Genomic DNA, 17,767 nt, shown 5'->3' with positions numbered 1-17,767 from the left:
ATTTTGGTTTTTAGAATTTTTTTTTTTTTTTTTTTTTTTTTTTTCAACAAACATCGGGCATTGCATACTAAAAAAGGTTTCTAACAACAAATTTAAAATTGATCACTCACATTTTTGCATTATGCAAAATAAATGTTTTTGCATAAATTTGCATAAATGTTGCATAAACGTTTACTTGTTTTGTCAAATTTTCGCGGACAAAATCCCATAGGCTAATTTCAATAGGAATCAACGAGATTGGGAATTTCGAAAGGTGAAACATTTTCCAACGCAGATTTCGCAATAGGTAAAAGTTGATCACGTGGATTCGTTGCATTGACCAACTGAAAGCTGCTTGGTTTGAAAGTGACTTCTGTATGATGTGCTTCATGCTTCCCTAAATTATTGACAACAGATAATGGACGCTAATGTGACTGCACCTTTTGATACCATGCAGAGATCAATTAAATGATATCAAAAAATATATAAATTAAAATAATAAATGTAAAATGTAATAAAAATATCTGAAAGCGTCCATACTATTTTTTTCATCTTGATGCCAGAGAAAACTACGGAACCCCACACATGACGTGCAAGGAAATATATACAGTATATATACTGTATATACTATATATACAAACACCGAATAGTTATAATAATATTTATATTATTGTTGATATGTTTAATCTTTGACATTTCTTGGGTTAATGGTATGGAGTGAACCCCAAAATATGGTGGTTGTAGCAGTTACTGTTATAATAATTTACAGCTGGTTAGTTGTGTATTATGATTGCCAAAAATATTTAAACAAAAATTATTAAACATTGGCACATAACTTTTGTGCTACTGATATGAGTGATGCCTCATATCTTGCAACTTGGTTTTCTGTAAAGATTTATTTTTGCCTTTATTGGGACATGAAAGTACAGCACTGAGCACTGCCCAAAAGGCTTGTTGAAGAGAGGAGTGCTATTACTTTTCTAAACCATCTGATTTTTTATGGCTGTAGCTCCTTATAAAAGTGAGTTTTTTGTTCACTTGTCATGGTCCATTGATATTTGAGCAAAAATCAATGATGTCATGCTTTCCAAGACTGCCCCCCCCCATCACCGCAGATCACAAAAGAACAACTAGGGCATAACCATCAATGAAGGAGACAGACACCAACGTTCACCCCCATCCAAACACTTAACCGAGCTTCAACTGCCGAAAGCAGGCCCATGCGGAATCAGAATTCACTGGAAAGATCTACAGATTTCTATAGAATTGGAGCGCTTATCATTTACAACATACTAAACATCTCTTGCATGTTTGCATGCCATTTGCACATTTGCTTAATAAATGTTTTGGCTAATTTGATTATGCTTTCAGCTGCCAATATGAGTCTAATACTCTGAGCCCCATTTTAATTTTTCCCCGAAATAAGCACAAAAAGAAAAAAAGAAAGCCTGGGCCTGTAAAGAATTAATACAATAATTCATAGAGTTTTAGTAATTTTTTAAGACCTATGATGTTTCATGCTGACTTGATTGCTGAAATGATAAAAAAAAGAAAAGCTTTCCATGGTTGAACACAGACATGCAGCACTATTCATGGTTTTATTTGTTTCTTTTTCTTTAAAATGGCGTTGCTCATTCATAGTTGACTTTAATGCTCCCTGTCTGTGAGGGTGTGATAATAGGAGTCTGTATAAGTCTCTAATGACATGGTGTTGTCGTAATTGCTGGTTACTGCTGTGTGGGGCAGTGTGTGCATGTGAGAGAGTAGTGGAATAGTAAGGTAGGGCTTGTTGTAGGGATAAATAGGTCTGTTAGTGAAGGCTTTACCCTTGTCAGTGATGAAATCCCCTCTCAGAACACAGTGATCCCAAAACCTCCCACTGAGAGACGGCCCAAGGGCCACGCACCGCACACACACACACACAGGTACACAGAGTTCACAACCTTTTTCAGTTTGGCATGAATTGTAAGCTAGATTTGAATACTACTACTATTACTACTACTGCTACTATATATATATATAAAAGAAAACTGTGAGAAAACTGAATAGTTAGTAATAGTTAATAGTTAAGTTAATACTTTATGGCATCTCAAGCTAAATATACTTTACTATGTTGGGATAAAAATATATAGTTCAGTCATGAAACTCTCGATGGCGCAGGCGACTGGTTGTTAACGTAACTGATGATATTCAGATAGTTAAACGACTTGGCACGAGCTGATTGGTTCATGCTGCATATGCAGCCAATGAGCTTACTGCCTTGCATTTATATGGCTGGCTAGCATTCACTAGAGATTCCTGCAGTGCGCTTTCAGAGTTCTCTGAAACCCTCCACCTTCCCCAGCTCCACCTGTATAGATCTGCTATATATTTTATATGCTATTTGTGCAGCAGCAGTATGTCTTAAATACTCACGGCACTGTATCACCGCATGCATTGGCAGTAGCAAGTTCCTCTACTTGCCTGCAGCAGCAGCAATAATCTACAACTACAGCAATAACCAACAGTAGCAGAGTAGCAGATCTGTTCCGCCAAGACCAAATACATTAACATTGTCATATCCATCACCATGCTAAAATCTTCCGAGGGTTGTCATGATTGAACTATATTCATAAAGGCAACGTGGTTGAAATTTTAATTTAACATTACAAAATTATTAGAAAGAGAATTAAATGTTTACTACATATTATGGTAGCAGGTTTGAGTTTTATTGAAGTCTTATGGTAAACATGCCTCTTAGAAAGATTATTTAAAGCTGCACTGTAAATCTGTACAATTTACAGTAAGAAACAGCAGCTGTGGTTTTACTGTAAAACATTTTACCAATTTCAGAAAATTGTTACTATAAAAAAATATGGTAGCAATGTTTTAGGTCTCACAGTTTAAAGTTAAATTTACAGAAAAAGTAAAGTATTTCATAAAATGATATAATGTACACATGTATATAATCATGGTAAAAAGGTTGACATTTTAAGATCATTCCTTACAAATGTAACAATGACGCAAAGATAAAGTGCTCAAAAAGAGGATGTCAAGTGAAAGTACAGTCACACTTTATTTTAAGGTCCAATTCTCACTATTAACAAGCCATTAACTACGACGTTTGCCTCAAGAAACTCATGCAGAAAATGTGCTTTATAAGTACAAATAAACAGCCAATATGTTAATAATAGGTATGCCAATAAGCAACTAGTTAATAGTGAGAATTGGTCCCTATACTAAAGTGTCACTGAAAGTACATAATGTAAGTAAAATATAAAATTACTGTTTTACAGTGAAAGAGATTAAAGACAAATTAATTAGCTTCTTTTTTCCACATATCTTTATTTGTTGTTGTTTTCAGAAAAAAAAATCTACATGATGAACAAAAAAGAAATCCAGTATATAAATAAATAGAGTAGAGTTTTATGTAAAAAAAAAAAACAAAAGTCTGTTTGGTGTGAGCCATTCATTTATATTTTTACACCTGTATAAAAACATAAATTCAGTTTTGTAGAATCACCCACTTTGATCTGCTGGGCATAAACATATTTCCCACATATGTAAATAGAAAAAAGCGATAATTAAAGTTAATTCTCATTATTAAAGAACTTACTGTGTTATGCAAGCACACCCACTGTGACTCACTGTACATTCAGCTCCACAATACAAATACAAAGATGATATGTCACAATACGTGTGTGAAGTTAAGCACATTCTCAGTTACAGGCTCCTCCTCTGAGCTGCTTTTTATGAAAGTAAATCTGCTTAAGAACCATGATGGGAACTCTCCCGTGTGGTTTTAAGAAGCTATAAATGGAGAAAAGCTGGCATAAGAATCCGCCTTCCCAAAGAATGCAGCGACGCCGCTTAGTTTGGACTAACTATTGCAAATGAGCACTGGAGGGTGCGTCTGAGTGCAAGCACACAAACATGTGTCAGTGCTTAAAAAATTATGCATTAATAAGGATATTTGTAAAAAAAAAAATTTACCTTGATTTGATATATTTATTATATAAATATATTACATGCATGTATAAGTATATTGAAGATATAAGGAAAACATGAAATCTGTATTTTTTTTTTGCATTGCTAAGATTTCTAAATTTGCATTTCTAATTTTTTTTTTATTTCTAAGAGTGCATTTCTAAGAACCTGGCACACACTTTTTTCAACTAGATTATTAAAAGATTGAATAATCTTGCATACTTTTTATAACCTTGCACACTTTTATTTCTAAGTACATGGTACAAGCAGAAAGCTAAATATGATATTAATACTAGATATATTTTTGACAACAAATGGCATGGGGAACATTTTCTCCTCCCTGTTTATTTTTCTATGCCAAAATGTATGCTTAGTTACATTTTCATATGAGCATTGTTTTGCATTGACCCCATCAGCACAGACCTGCGACCCAATTCTGAGTCTCGTCCCACCGGTTGAGATCCACTGCTGTAAATATTCAGTAAAGCATCGCCCTCAGTGTTTGTTCCTCTCAAGCACGTTTCCACGTCTCTCGTATGTCATACATTCTTCCTTCCCAAATCACAGTTTATTATTGTCCTCCTTGGGAGGCACAGAGTGACAGAGCGCATTATTAATTGAATTAATTTGAGTGTCTCTATAATCCTGTCAGTAGTTTAGCTGAATTAAACCGAGCGGAAGAGACAGAAGTAGCTCAATGCTGTTGTCAGCCATGTGTCAGCATGGTGCAGCCTGACTGACAGACCAGCAGGGCCTCCCAGGGCCTCATTAGGACACCATTCCTCCCCGTGTGTGTGTGTGTGCTTTCTTATTATGTGTATACATACATTTGTGCATGTGTGTGAGTGTCTCGATGCAGTCTGGCAGATGTGTAGACTCACACCTCTCTGCCCAAGGTGGATCGTTTGCCTGAACAATACAAGTCAGCTCTATCTTAAGTTGCAGGCATGTGAAAACTAGCCTGTAGGGACAGTTTCCAATATCTGTTCACACTGCTACATTTACTGCTGAAAATCTAATACCTTTTATTGTATTCAAACTGTCAAACCAGCACGCTCTAGTATTCTGTACGCGTAATCGATCAGCCTTCCATTTTTGGCACTCCCTCGAAGCGTTGTTGATCACACAACTAGACAATATCATTTACATTAAACCGCACTCAGCAAAGCCAGCTTTCAACATCGCCGTCAGGTTTGAAAACGTAGCTCCAAGTATTTGGGGTTAGACTCGGTTGGCGACTTTATGTCTGTATGTTTAAATAAGCATGTATATTTGCATGATCATTACATATTCGGTCCCTACTGACATCATTACCTGCACACACACGCACAAGTGCACACGCATAAGCCACACGAGGGTTCCCTGCAACTTATATTTTATTCAACAAATCCAATGTTTCATTTCCCCTCAGGTAGTCACTCATTCATCAGACATTGCTCTTAAATTATGAATGTCTGGTTTGTCTCTTTTACACACACACTAGCAAGAATACACACCTGCGTCATTGCCAGAGACGTGCTCATAGAGAATAAATAATGCACTGGTGTGAAGTGACAGTAGTGTGTTAAAGTACATATACCACATACCCACTGCTGTGTGAATGGCTGGGTTTTACCTCTAACAAGAATATAGTATATTCAAACATCGCCTTAATGTCAACACACAGATTTCTTAATGTCAACACACGGATTTCTGCAGCCTTATTCAGAGAGAAAGCAAGAATATGATTTTTTTTTGCCTGTCTGACTCAAATCTGTTGCATTTAAAAAAAAAAGAAAAACACATAAAAACCAAACAAGCACAATCTAATTAAAATCATTTTCTTCAAGTTTCAGTCTGAATGGTCAAATGTGCTCAGATTTGGATTCTGAGCTAATGAAAAACATAAAAGTGAAATATTCATTGATAAATTCTCATGTATCGTCATCCTATGCAACTGGATCTGAATAGAAAAATCTAATCTGGCCACATATAACTTCAGTCAGTTAAAATAAAATATTAATAATTATCCCTGCAGTGTGAACAAAACGATGCTGTGCTGCAGTTATATGCTAAAATGTTTTATTCTTATAAGATGACAAAATACAAGTATCTGCTGTTTCCTTACAAAAGTATATACTCTACAGTCTATACTCTAAAAACTTAAACTATGACATTTTTACAATTAAAAATATTGAGTAAATATAGTATTAAAGCTGTGAAATCAATTAAATATACCTTATGAATTGAGTAAATGTAAGAAAATTCCAACATAACAGAACATTTGTTACGGAGCCGACGAGACGAGAGGCATGCGGATCCATTTGCAAAGCTTTATTCTTAAACATGGTCAAAACAGGCAAGGGTCAGACAATGGCACACAGGTACATCGAGGGCAAGACAAGAGTAATCCAAAGTCATATCATGGGAGGGCGACCTCTGGTGGCAAGTGGATGGAAGTTCATGGACCAGATTCGTGACAACATTAAACACTAACAGATATAATGATGTTGTGGAAAAACAAAAACACACCAAAATAATACTTAATTTCAACAGTTAAGTGACGTGACATGTGGCCAAGTATGGTGACCCATACTCGGAATTAGTGCTCTGCATTTATCCCATCCAAAGTGCACACACACAGCAGTGAACACACACACACACAGCGTGAACACACACCCGGAGCAGTGGGCAGCCATTTTTTTTGCTGCGGCGCCCGGGGAGCAGTTGGGGGTTCAGTGCCTTGCTCAAGGGCACCTCAGTCGTGGCATTGAAGGTGGGAGAACCCGCAACCTTTTGGTTACGAGTCCGACTCTCTAACCATTAGGCCACAAATTCCCCCTCTAGGTTACTCTCTTGTTTGTCAAAGGAAAAGCAGATTTATTTTTGTGAAATAAACTCGAATAATAGACACAGTTTGAAAAAAAAAAAAAGTAAGTGAACAAAAGGCCTCATGAAATCAAAATTTAATTGTTGTTTCTTTTTTGTTCATGTCTATCAGAATCTATATGCAACAAATATCCTCTTCTTTTCTGTATTTCACTTTTGTTCTAGCTATTTTCTATAGCTAATTTTGCTTTCTGGCATTATATATTATAAATATTGTTTTCTTTGTGACTAATTGCTTGTAATTTTCCTCATTTAATAAATCACTTTGAATAAAAGTGTCTGCTAAATGATTAAACAATGTAAAAAATGTAGAGTACTCCTAAATGGCATCAATGTGCAAAAATTCAATTTCTTTTCCTTCATCAAAAATATTAACGACTCATTCTGCACTACACAGAATTTATCCAATCAAAAGCTCTCTAGAATGACATTGTTACGCCCCTAATTACCCCCTCCAGCTGACTAACAAATCCTGGGTCATGGCTGTGACAAGCTAAAGGCTATTGGCTATTTAAACCAAAGGCATTCGTTTTGTTTCATGAAATAAAACTGCACTCATCAAGTGTTTAAATGTGGGCTCTGAACTCAATATGTTTAGAGGTAACTACCAGAATGTAAATCTGGTTTAATATTGTGAAAAATATGTACAAAACAGCATGCTTGAAATAAACTTGTCAAGCATGTGCGTCTGCTTGTATGTTTACATCCTTATTCTTTTTAGTTGTGTGTGTGAGGATATAAGCGGTCAGGAGAGACTTAGTTCCATTAGAAGGTCATTGATTTACTTTGTTTGTTTGTTTGTTTTTTGTTGCTGTTTTTTTGTTCAATTCATTCCCATCTCTCTGGTGTGGCAGACTGGGGTTTTGTTCAGAATTAAATACTATATTACTATTTACAGAATAGCTACATACAACACATTCTCACACTAGAAAGTTCAACAGTAGCTGTTTTGTACAGTGAGACTTCTCACATTTCAAACAGTAGCCCACTATATTGTCATCACATGACCTGACTATGCATGTCACATGACTTAAGCAAATAGTGTCCATTTTTCTTTTTGGAAATAATAAGGGTGATTTTGTATTTTTCCCCAATTTTGTGCAACATTTTCTAAACCCTTGGTTGGTCAGATCTAATACAGAGTAAAGTAAGAAATATTAATCACAACTGTTATGATTTCCTATTCATCAATCACACTAGAAATGGAAGGTCAAGTCGAGTACATTTCCTGGTGGGATACCATGTTCCACACTGAAATGTTTGTCAAATGTATTAGGTCATCTGAGTCTACTGATAGTGTGATATTCCGAAAATCATCTTTGTTTGTATGTGGCAGTGATGGTTTTCAGTGCATATGTGTGTGTGTGTGTGTGTGTGTGTGTGTGTGTGTGTGTGTGTGTGTGTGTACAAGTCTGTGTACAAGTGTGTGTCTGTCTGCGTGTGTGTGAGTTGGTGTGTTGACTTTTCACTCTAGATGTTTTAGAGTTTCACCCCTTCATTGCTTGGCCATTTTTTTCTGCATTGTGAGGGATTTGTGTCACACAAACATATTCTGTATTTTCTATTTTTTTTCCCCATTTCCCATTCATTTCCTATGGTCGGACATTTTTGACCGAAGACCATGAGTGTGACTATTTTTTTTACGAGCACTTTGTGTGTGTGTGTGAGGAATGAAATGTCTGCAAATGTGCGCTGGAGAGAGTGACGAGTGCAGATCCCTGTCTCTCACGACTGCTCTTTCATGTGTTGCCAGACTGAACTGATGTAGGTCTTCCCATCAAAGCTCTGTTTAATTCAGTCTTAATGAGGGGTACCTGTCCCTGCCCCTCTGCTTACTCTGTCAGCAACCTCCACGGCTCCAACATTAAAATATCTGCTCTAGGTTAACTCATGCTTATGTGTATGTATGTGTGCATTGATTACGACAGAAGAACTGAAACTGTTACTGAACAGTCCTCCACGGCTCCAACATTAAAATATCTGCTCTAGGTTAACTCATTCTTATGTGTATGTATGTGTGCATTGATTACGACAGAAGAACTGAAACTGTTACTGAACAGTTTTTTTAGCATGTTTTAGACCATTGTGAAACCTTTATTAATAAGATATAACATGATATTGCAAGTTAAATTCAAACTTTGAATACATTGCTGAGCACTCAAGATCCTATTCAATCCGGTTCACAACACCAATGTAATTGGTCCTACTCACACCACTGCAAATGGATTCAAACCAGTGTCAACTGGCATGGGAGACAGGTGCACTCACAACGCTAGAGACGGCAGACTCTAATGTTATTCACTAGCTGGCCTCCATTATACTCGCCCCCTAAACCTAGAGTCCCATCCGGGTCACGGCACCAATGTTACTGGTCTTACTTGCACCGAAGCGAGTGTGAATGAAACCAGCATCAACTGGTATGAGAGGCAGATGCACTCACAAGGACACTAAAGGCCTCAGCCTCAAGTATTATTTGCTACCTTGCCTCTGTTACACTCACCTCCTTAAATGTCACTCACATCCGGGTCACGGCACCAATGTAACTGGTCCTACTTGCACTACTCCAAATGGGATTCGAACCAACATCAAATGGCATGGGAGACAGGTGTAGCAAATTAGCTCAAAAGGGAAATGTATATAAATAATTACAATTAATTATAATTAATCACAATTATTTACCTCAGCTACCAGCAGTAACTGTAGCAGAATTAATATTTCAATCAACTAATCTGTTCGTCCAGCGAAGATTCAGTATAATTTCATATCAACTCTAAGAAAGGATATTTTCGTGGCCACAGAAAATAACTTTCTTACAGTAATGCATTAGAGCATGTAGCTATAGATCGGATTGTAAAAGGGACACTATATACAAGCGGTGACAGAACCAGAAACTCATGTAATTTGTGCACAAAAGTTTAATTAACTAAACACTAACACATAACTAATCTAGACAAACATACGACAGCCCTGCTCCAAGACCTGAAATTGGTGTGTCAGAGAAAGGAGACATGCAAAATATGCAGTGTTGGGGTGCCTCCAGGACCAGGGTTGGGAACCACTGCATTAGAGCATGTAGCTATAGATCGGATCGTATAAAAGGGACACTATTCACAAGCGGTGACAGAACCAGAAACTCATGTAATTTGTGCACAAAAGTTTAATTAACTAAACACTAACACATAACTAATCTAGACAAACATACAAATCACTCATTCATGGGGAGGTTGGAAGTGAATGACTGAAACCGTAAGAGAAACTAGAGAATGCAGTTATGGAAAATTAGTCAGTTAACCACCTGAGTGAAACCATCAGCGCCGTTTTATAAGGGGGTCTACAGCTTATCCTAAACCTCTGTTTCGTTTAGTTAAATGTACAATACTTGCATTGCCTTGGCCTTGAACGAGCGTCCGGATGCAGTCTCGGATGAAAGTCTTGATGGTTTGGAAAGTTTGGTGGCGTAGGAGTTGCGATCACATTCTTCCGGGTTGGAAGGGTGATGAACTCCAAAAAGATTTTATTCTGACTCTGTGGTGGTCGGGAGAGTTTTCTTCCAGATGGAAAGTGAAGGCATGGCTGTAGTTGAGGCCTGCCAGGCACGGATGCGCCGGCCCCGGGAGAGTGATGAGAGCAGAGACAAGAGACAAAAGCCAAAAACCCACTGTCACTGATGTGAGGCCTTTTAAGTTCGAAGCAGGTCACACCTCTCAGGATTTGAGTGAGCCAGTGAGGAATGGTAGCTTTGGAGGGAAATTTTACGATCCTTTGTCTCTAGCATGGTGTTTTGCATATGAAATTCGATTGGGTGTTCAAGAGAAGAATAAACCTTACTCCCATCTGGGTCACTGTTACTGGTCTTACTTGCACCGCTCTGAGTGTGAATGGAACCAGCATCAACTGGTATGGGAGGCAGATGCACTCACAAGGACACTAAAGGCTGCAGCCTCTAGTATTATTTGCTAGCTTGCTTCTGTTACACTCACCTCCTTAAATGTCACTCCCATTCAGGTCACGGGACCAATGTAACTGGTCCTACTTGCACCACTCCAAATGAGATTCGAACCAAGATTAACCGACATGGGAGGCAAGTGCACTCACAAGGACACTAAAAGCCTCTAGTGTTGTTTGCTAGCTGCCCTCACCCCGTAAACTTTACTCCCATCTGGGTCATGGCACCACTGTAACTGATCCTACTTGAACTGCTCCAAATGAGATTCGAACCAACATCAACTGGCATGGGAGACAGGTGCACTCACAACACTAGAGACGGCAGACTCTAATGTTATTCACTAGCTGGCCTCCATTACACTCACCCCCTAAACCTTACTCCCATCCGCGTCACGGCACCAATGTTACTGGTCTTACTTGCACCGCTCCGAGTGTGAATGGAACCAGCATCAACTGGTATGGGAGGCAGATGCACTCACAAGAACACTAAAGGCTGCAGCCTTTAGTATTATTTGCAAGCTTGCCTCAACACTAGAGACGGCAGACTCTAATGTTATTCACTAGCTGGCCTCCATTACACTCACCCCCTAAACCTTACTCCCATCCGCGTCACGGCAAATGACGTGTATTTAATACAGGCTGCAGCCTTTAGTATTATTTGCAAGCTTGCCTCTATTATACTCATCCCCCTGGCATGGGAGGCAGGTGCGCTAATAAGGATGCTATCCTATTAGTCACTAGCTAGCCTTTGTTACACTCACCTCCCAACCCTTGAACTGCTCTGAGTGAGATTCGAACCAGTATCAACTGGCATGGGATGCAGGTGCACTCACAAGGACGTTATAGACTGTAGACTCTAACGTTATTTGCGAGCTGGCCATTATTGCACTTACTCCCTAAACCTCCCTCCCATTCAGGTCACGACACCATTATAACTGGTCTTACTTGCACCACTCCAAACAGGATTCAAACCAGTGTCTACCAGCATGGGAGGCAGGTGCACTCAGAAGGACGCCAAAGACTGTAGCCTCTAGTGTTAGTTGCTAGTTGCCAGCTCCATTACACTTGCCCCTCTAAACACCCTTCCCCCTCTTGTCACGGCACTGGTGTAATTGGTTCTACATGCACCACTCAAATGGTAATTCAAACCAGCGTCAACCAGCATGGGAGGCTTTAACAAGAGTACATATTACTGCCTTAAGGGTACATATTACTACTCTAAGGTGCTAATATGCACCCTTTAGGGGTAAAGAAGGTACAAAGGGTCCCGGGTACTGCCCCAGTGACAAGCTGTTGTACTAAAGGTACAATTTTTGAATTTTTTTTTCTTAGAGTGTGGATGTCATGATCACCAAATGGAGTGCCCTTGATAACCACCAGAGGGCACTCTTTCCCAGTCTACTTCCACTCTATCACTTCATTCCCCATAATCCGCCACCTGGTCTCATCAGCACTCATTGTTTGAACCTGTGTCTCATTAGCCTTGTTAGCTCACCCTATAAAAGCCTGGTTATCTCTGTCATTTTTTGTTAAGTCTCGCATGTGTCATTACTGTAATTCTAAGCCTTGAATCCTGGTTCTCCTGTGTCTTGGTTCCTGGTCTTGTTATTCTGCCTAGTGATGGGCAGAGCGAGGCTTCATGAATCACTGAAACAGTTGAAGCAAATTTGCTGAATTTTGTCGAAGCTTTGAAACAATCAGACACCCGTCTCCACTGTGACACCTCGTGGTCACTTGCTCGTGTTGTTCTGCCTTGACAACAGTTTACCAATGATAACCTAAATGTTGTTTATGTCAAACAATAAAGTGTGTCCACATAATTGTAAGAGCAATTACATTTTTTTTATTTTTTATAGTTGTATTTTTTGTTTGATTAAATTTTTTTAATAATGTGTTGAGTTTTTAACATGTGTTTGACAACTACATGATGAGCTTGGTTTTGTAACCTTTAAGCTCCTCATTGTGAATAATTATAGGTTATTTTGGTCATAAGAAGTGAACATTAATAAAAGAAATCAAGCCACAATAGGTCACATTTGTAACATTGTGAGATTTTTATTTTGCCGCCTGTCGGTCGAAAAACACTTGTGAACCGCACCGAAGCTTCATTTAGCCTTTTTCACGTGACATGGATGTTTTGAATCATACTTCGGAGCAGTGTTTCGAAACATCTATGCTTCAGGATCTCGACACTGCGTCGAAATGTTAGTTTTGCATCAGCCATCCCTAATTCTGCCTGTTTTCTGGATTACTCTGTTTGCCTCAGCCCCTTACTCTGTCATTGTTTTGGATTGCCTGTTTGTGTATGACCTTTGCCAGCCTTTGGAGTACGTTTGTGGACTACCCCTTCAATAAACTAAGCTACTGCATTTGGATCCTCTACCTTCGTGTCCCCATGCAGTTCATGACAGTAGAAATGCCCTATTACTCCTTTACATCGTAAATTGCATGGAAAATCATAGTTTGTACTTCTAAAACCCATAAATGTAACACTATTTTACAGTAATATTTCACATAATTATGTTATATGTATGGTAGGTATCTTGGTTAAGCAATTAACAGGTTTTTACTGTAGCATTTTTTAGTATTTATTTATATATTTTTTCAGTGGGGGTTACTGGTAAAATATGTACTATAAAACCTAGAGTTAATTAAGTATGTTAATCAGTTATAGTTCTAATAGCTGATTAGTGTCAACACCCTCATGCTTTGTTTAAACATGACATGAAACCCAAATAAGCCAATAATCCTCACTGTGCACCTGTACATCAGTATCTCTTTCATCTGAGCTTATGAAGGCTTTTCCTTCCTGTCCCTTCCACAGGCTGACAGTCATCCTGAGAGGCAAACTGAACTGCAATCATGTGTTTTATTAAACAACTTCACATCCGTTTCACTCTCAGCAAGCCAGACCTGTGGGGTTTTTACGTTACGAGTGTCATTAGATGACAGCTCTTACAAATCTAAAGGGAATAGGAGAAAACTGATTAAAGAAGATTAAAAAAAAATCTAATTTTATCCTCACGTCGGACTATTTTATCCTTGCGTTGAGTGTGTTGAGGTATGAAAAGCTGTATTTAGGTCCAACATGTTGACATGAAAAACTGCTAAACCAAAATGTTTTAACTTTAGAGCAGTTTGATGGTGAAAAGAGATGTTTCTGATGTTAACCAAAAGCTTATTTCATTTGACTGAAAAGAAAAAGTGTTAAAACTTACAACCACAAAAGAAAAGAACAACTTTTGGCCAAATGTACTGAAGCCATGTAGAGAGAGAATAAAAGAAAGAGAAAAAAATAAAAATAAATGAAATAATGTAGGTTTGTCAGCAGTCTTTCAGGGTCTCTTTGATTGAAACACCAGTCTGTGCTCCTCAGAGGCCATGGGCTGCTTTTAAGATGCATTATATTCTGGGGCTTCAAAGCTTCGCAAAATGCAGCCTGTGTGCGAATGCGAGGACACTTGAAAACATTCTTGTGTTTTCCAAATGGACGCAAAGAGGTTTGGGCTGCCATAGATGGAGTCTTGCTAGTGCACTCCCACAGCTTGTTTTCCCCGAAAAAAATGTGCATTGCACCTTGCCATGTGTTCTTTCACCCATTTCCTCTATTAATATCTTCTTCCTAGTAAGCCAGATTAGGTTGTGCTCTTTGAAATACGGTTAATGAAAATATAAACAAACAGAACACATTTAGAATTCCTTAAAAGCTAAATTAAAAGAATATGTTATTTGAGAATGCTTTATATTTATGTGTGATCTAAGTCTTTCATGATTAAAATAAACAATTTGCTGTTCTGTTCTATACAATAAAAGTGGATGGTGACTAGATGCTCTCAAGCTCCAAAAAGGACAAAAATAGTAGTCCATATGATGTATGTTGAAGTCTTTTGAAGCCATACAATAGCTTTGCATTGTTCACTTAAAGTTCTGCCTTGCCCTCTTATTTTCAAATTAATTTCTCATTTGTGCTTTCAAACTTGGTGCGCTACAAGGCGCAAGAGAACAAAGAATGTATGTTTTGGTGCTTTTATAGTGTTTTTGACAGCTCTTGGTATTTCATTGTATCTAAAAGAGCAGTATGAACATTCTTCAAAGTATTTATTTTTGTGCTCCACACAAAATTTCATAAATTCTTTTTCAAAATGTAATTATTTTTTTATTTAATAAATTTTTTTAATTGACTTTTTATGTAATTATTAATTTAATTTAATCTTTTAAATGTAATTCTTTATTTATTAAATGTAAATCTATTTTAAAAATTTAATTAAATTATTATAATTTGCAGGTGAGACCTTTAATATGTCCTTAAGTTTGTCTGATGTTCTGAGTTGCCACACAGTTCCTGGCTGTCACCACACAGTATTGATGTAAATATTCTTGTCTATTCCAGCGTCAGCTACATCTGTGCTTTCTCAGCTGAGCTCATTCTATTCCATCTGAAAGTTGCCATGGGATGATGGACCGGCCGCTTGCGCAAGAGGTCGTCGACCTTATTTGAATCCTGTGCAGAACCTCACGGGTCTGACATACACAGGATGTTTGGCATTAACTAGTGGCCATACGTCCGAGCGAAAGCATGGATGACGGAGGACAGCTGGAAGTAACTTTATACTTCCCTCTCTCATTCCTCGGCTCTGCCACTCTCTCTTTTTTCCCATCACCACATTTATGAATTCACCCTTTGTCTCAGACTTTAATGGCTACGCAGATAGATCCAGAGTATGGGTGATTAGATCATCTGATCTTCGTCCCTGTGAGATAAGCTGAGGAACCCTGAAATGGTAACAAGATGTTTCTTAGTTGACTTGTAGCAGATTCTTTCATCAGTGTTAAAGCCATAATAAACTCATTCACAGTTTATAAAATCCTTAAAGTCAGCATGAAATGGAAAAAATCACCCTGTCTATTTTCTAAATGCATGTTATAGATCTTATTGTGAATTATTTATCTGTGCTTCGTTTTGTTTAAAATGTTTTGACTTTGAAATGTTTAATCAAAATATCATAACTGTATTTTCCAGTGAAACGACAGACTTCTTTCTGGTGACATATGCAGGACTCTAAACATTTAGCTACTTTAAACCCCATTTCTGCAAGTTCCCGTATATCTGTCTCTAATATTGAATTGTACATTTTTATTCAAATCTCTGGCAATCTATTTCACTCGGATGTGCATCACAATACAGAAGAAAAGATCTGTCTGTACTTCACTTGGATTCTGTGAAAGCCCTAAAGGCCCCGATATACTTCAAGATAAATTGAAGAACAAACTGGTGTGACATCATTTCAAACAAAATCAGACAAAACAAAGTTCTTGCTAAAGCGAATTTTCTGGAAAAGTTTCCTCCTATTGGTAAAACCTTCAAACTACCATTGGTCTGTGTTCATTAGTGGGGGGGGGCTTTGCAGATATCGGCCCCTCTGCAATTGGAGCACTTAGGCCCTGTCCCAAATGGCACCCTAAACCCTCGCGGTCTTCCTCTGAGTCCGCACTTTCGTGACGTAATGCCGCTTTGACTGTCGGGTAGAAGTCTGTTGCGGAGCTCGCACCAGTGTGATGATGAATGACGAATGGGACACCCTATGGTCTCGTGGACTTAACGGACACAAGCACGTGGCGGCCATTGTAAGTCCATAAGACCGCAAATGCACATGAAGTGCACATTCTATTTGGGACAGGGCCAAGCGCTAAATACCCTCAACGTGTTTTTGCAGCGTTGAGCATGAAAATATCAGCATTCTGGATAGGGCTGGTCTAGCTGGCAAACTGTCATAGCCTTTTTGTTCAACACTTGGTAAAATTGGTCAACCACCGTGATCTTTCTGGTGAATATGATTGACCATTTAAACTTGACTCCTGTTTTAATATAATTTAATAGTCACTGACACTGATTTCTGGGTCAATTGCCCCCCCCAAATTGTTAGTCATGGAATCCCTGATGTCGGCAAGTGCTAAATACCCTCAACATGTTTTTGCAGCATTGAGCAATGTAACCAATCACAGATATATCTGTTGATTTCTTAAACGCAATGGCCAATCAGAAACTTTTTGTCAGAATTCACTCACCGCTGAAAGCGCCGCAGTTTTTAAGTGCAGTTCTGCACGCTCGTGAATCATCTCATGACTAAGTGCATACGCAATGTAAATAAGAGATTAATTGTGCAGTTTAGAGAGCTTTGTTGATTATAGGGAACTTCGTGAGATCACGATGAACGAAGATTAGTGACGCTCTTTAGTGATAAAGGGAGCGAGCTTTGCGCACTTTCTAGGGTATAACGTTAATCCATTCAGAATTTATATTAAACTTTCATTTTTCGGGCACATACACCCTCCAAAGTTTCGGGAATGACATCCGCATATTTATGCGGGATTCACTCTCGAAATAGCAGTGATTGGCAATGGACGGAACATAAAATATGTTGATTTAATTCTGGAACCGGTCCTGGCCAAACCCAGAATATAGTCCCACAACTGATCGTTTATTTTTTCCTCACGTGTCTCGCCTTTGGTAACAACGATTCAAAACGAGCACATTTCAAGTGACACGGGAAAAAGACACGGGTAACTTCAGTGAACATCAGAAAAGCAGCGTGCACATTTCTGGTTAAAAATTAAAGGCCATCAACTGACAAACTGGAAGCATGGTCATTCAAGTCAGCTGGAAGAGTCAAAGCTAGTCCACAGTTTACTATACAGTGGCAACCTCTTTAAGTTATTCTTGACTGTGTTGTATTGACTGCTTTGATGCGTTGCAATACGGTAGGGCATTGTTTTGATGCTTACATCCGAAAAAAAATATATTTATTTAGTTATTTATTTATTTATTAAATAGTACAATCTGGCCGTATCTGTAGTTTACTATACAGTGGCAACCTCTTTAAGTTATTCTTGACTGTGTTGTATTGACTGCTTTGATGCGTTGCAATACGGTAGGGCATTGTTTTGATGCTTACATCCGAAAAAAAAAATATTTATTTAGTTATTTATTTATTTATGAAATAGTACAATC

The sequence above is a fragment of the Sinocyclocheilus anshuiensis genome, unplaced genomic scaffold (genome assembly GCF_001515605.1).
Source record: "Sinocyclocheilus anshuiensis isolate Anshui unplaced genomic scaffold, SAMN03320099.WGS_v1.1 scaffold112, whole genome shotgun sequence".
NCBI classification, from domain to species: Eukaryota; Metazoa; Chordata; class Actinopteri; order Cypriniformes; family Cyprinidae; genus Sinocyclocheilus; species Sinocyclocheilus anshuiensis.
The sequence above is the reverse complement of the archived record's forward strand: the minus strand, read 5'-3'. Positions refer to the sequence as shown.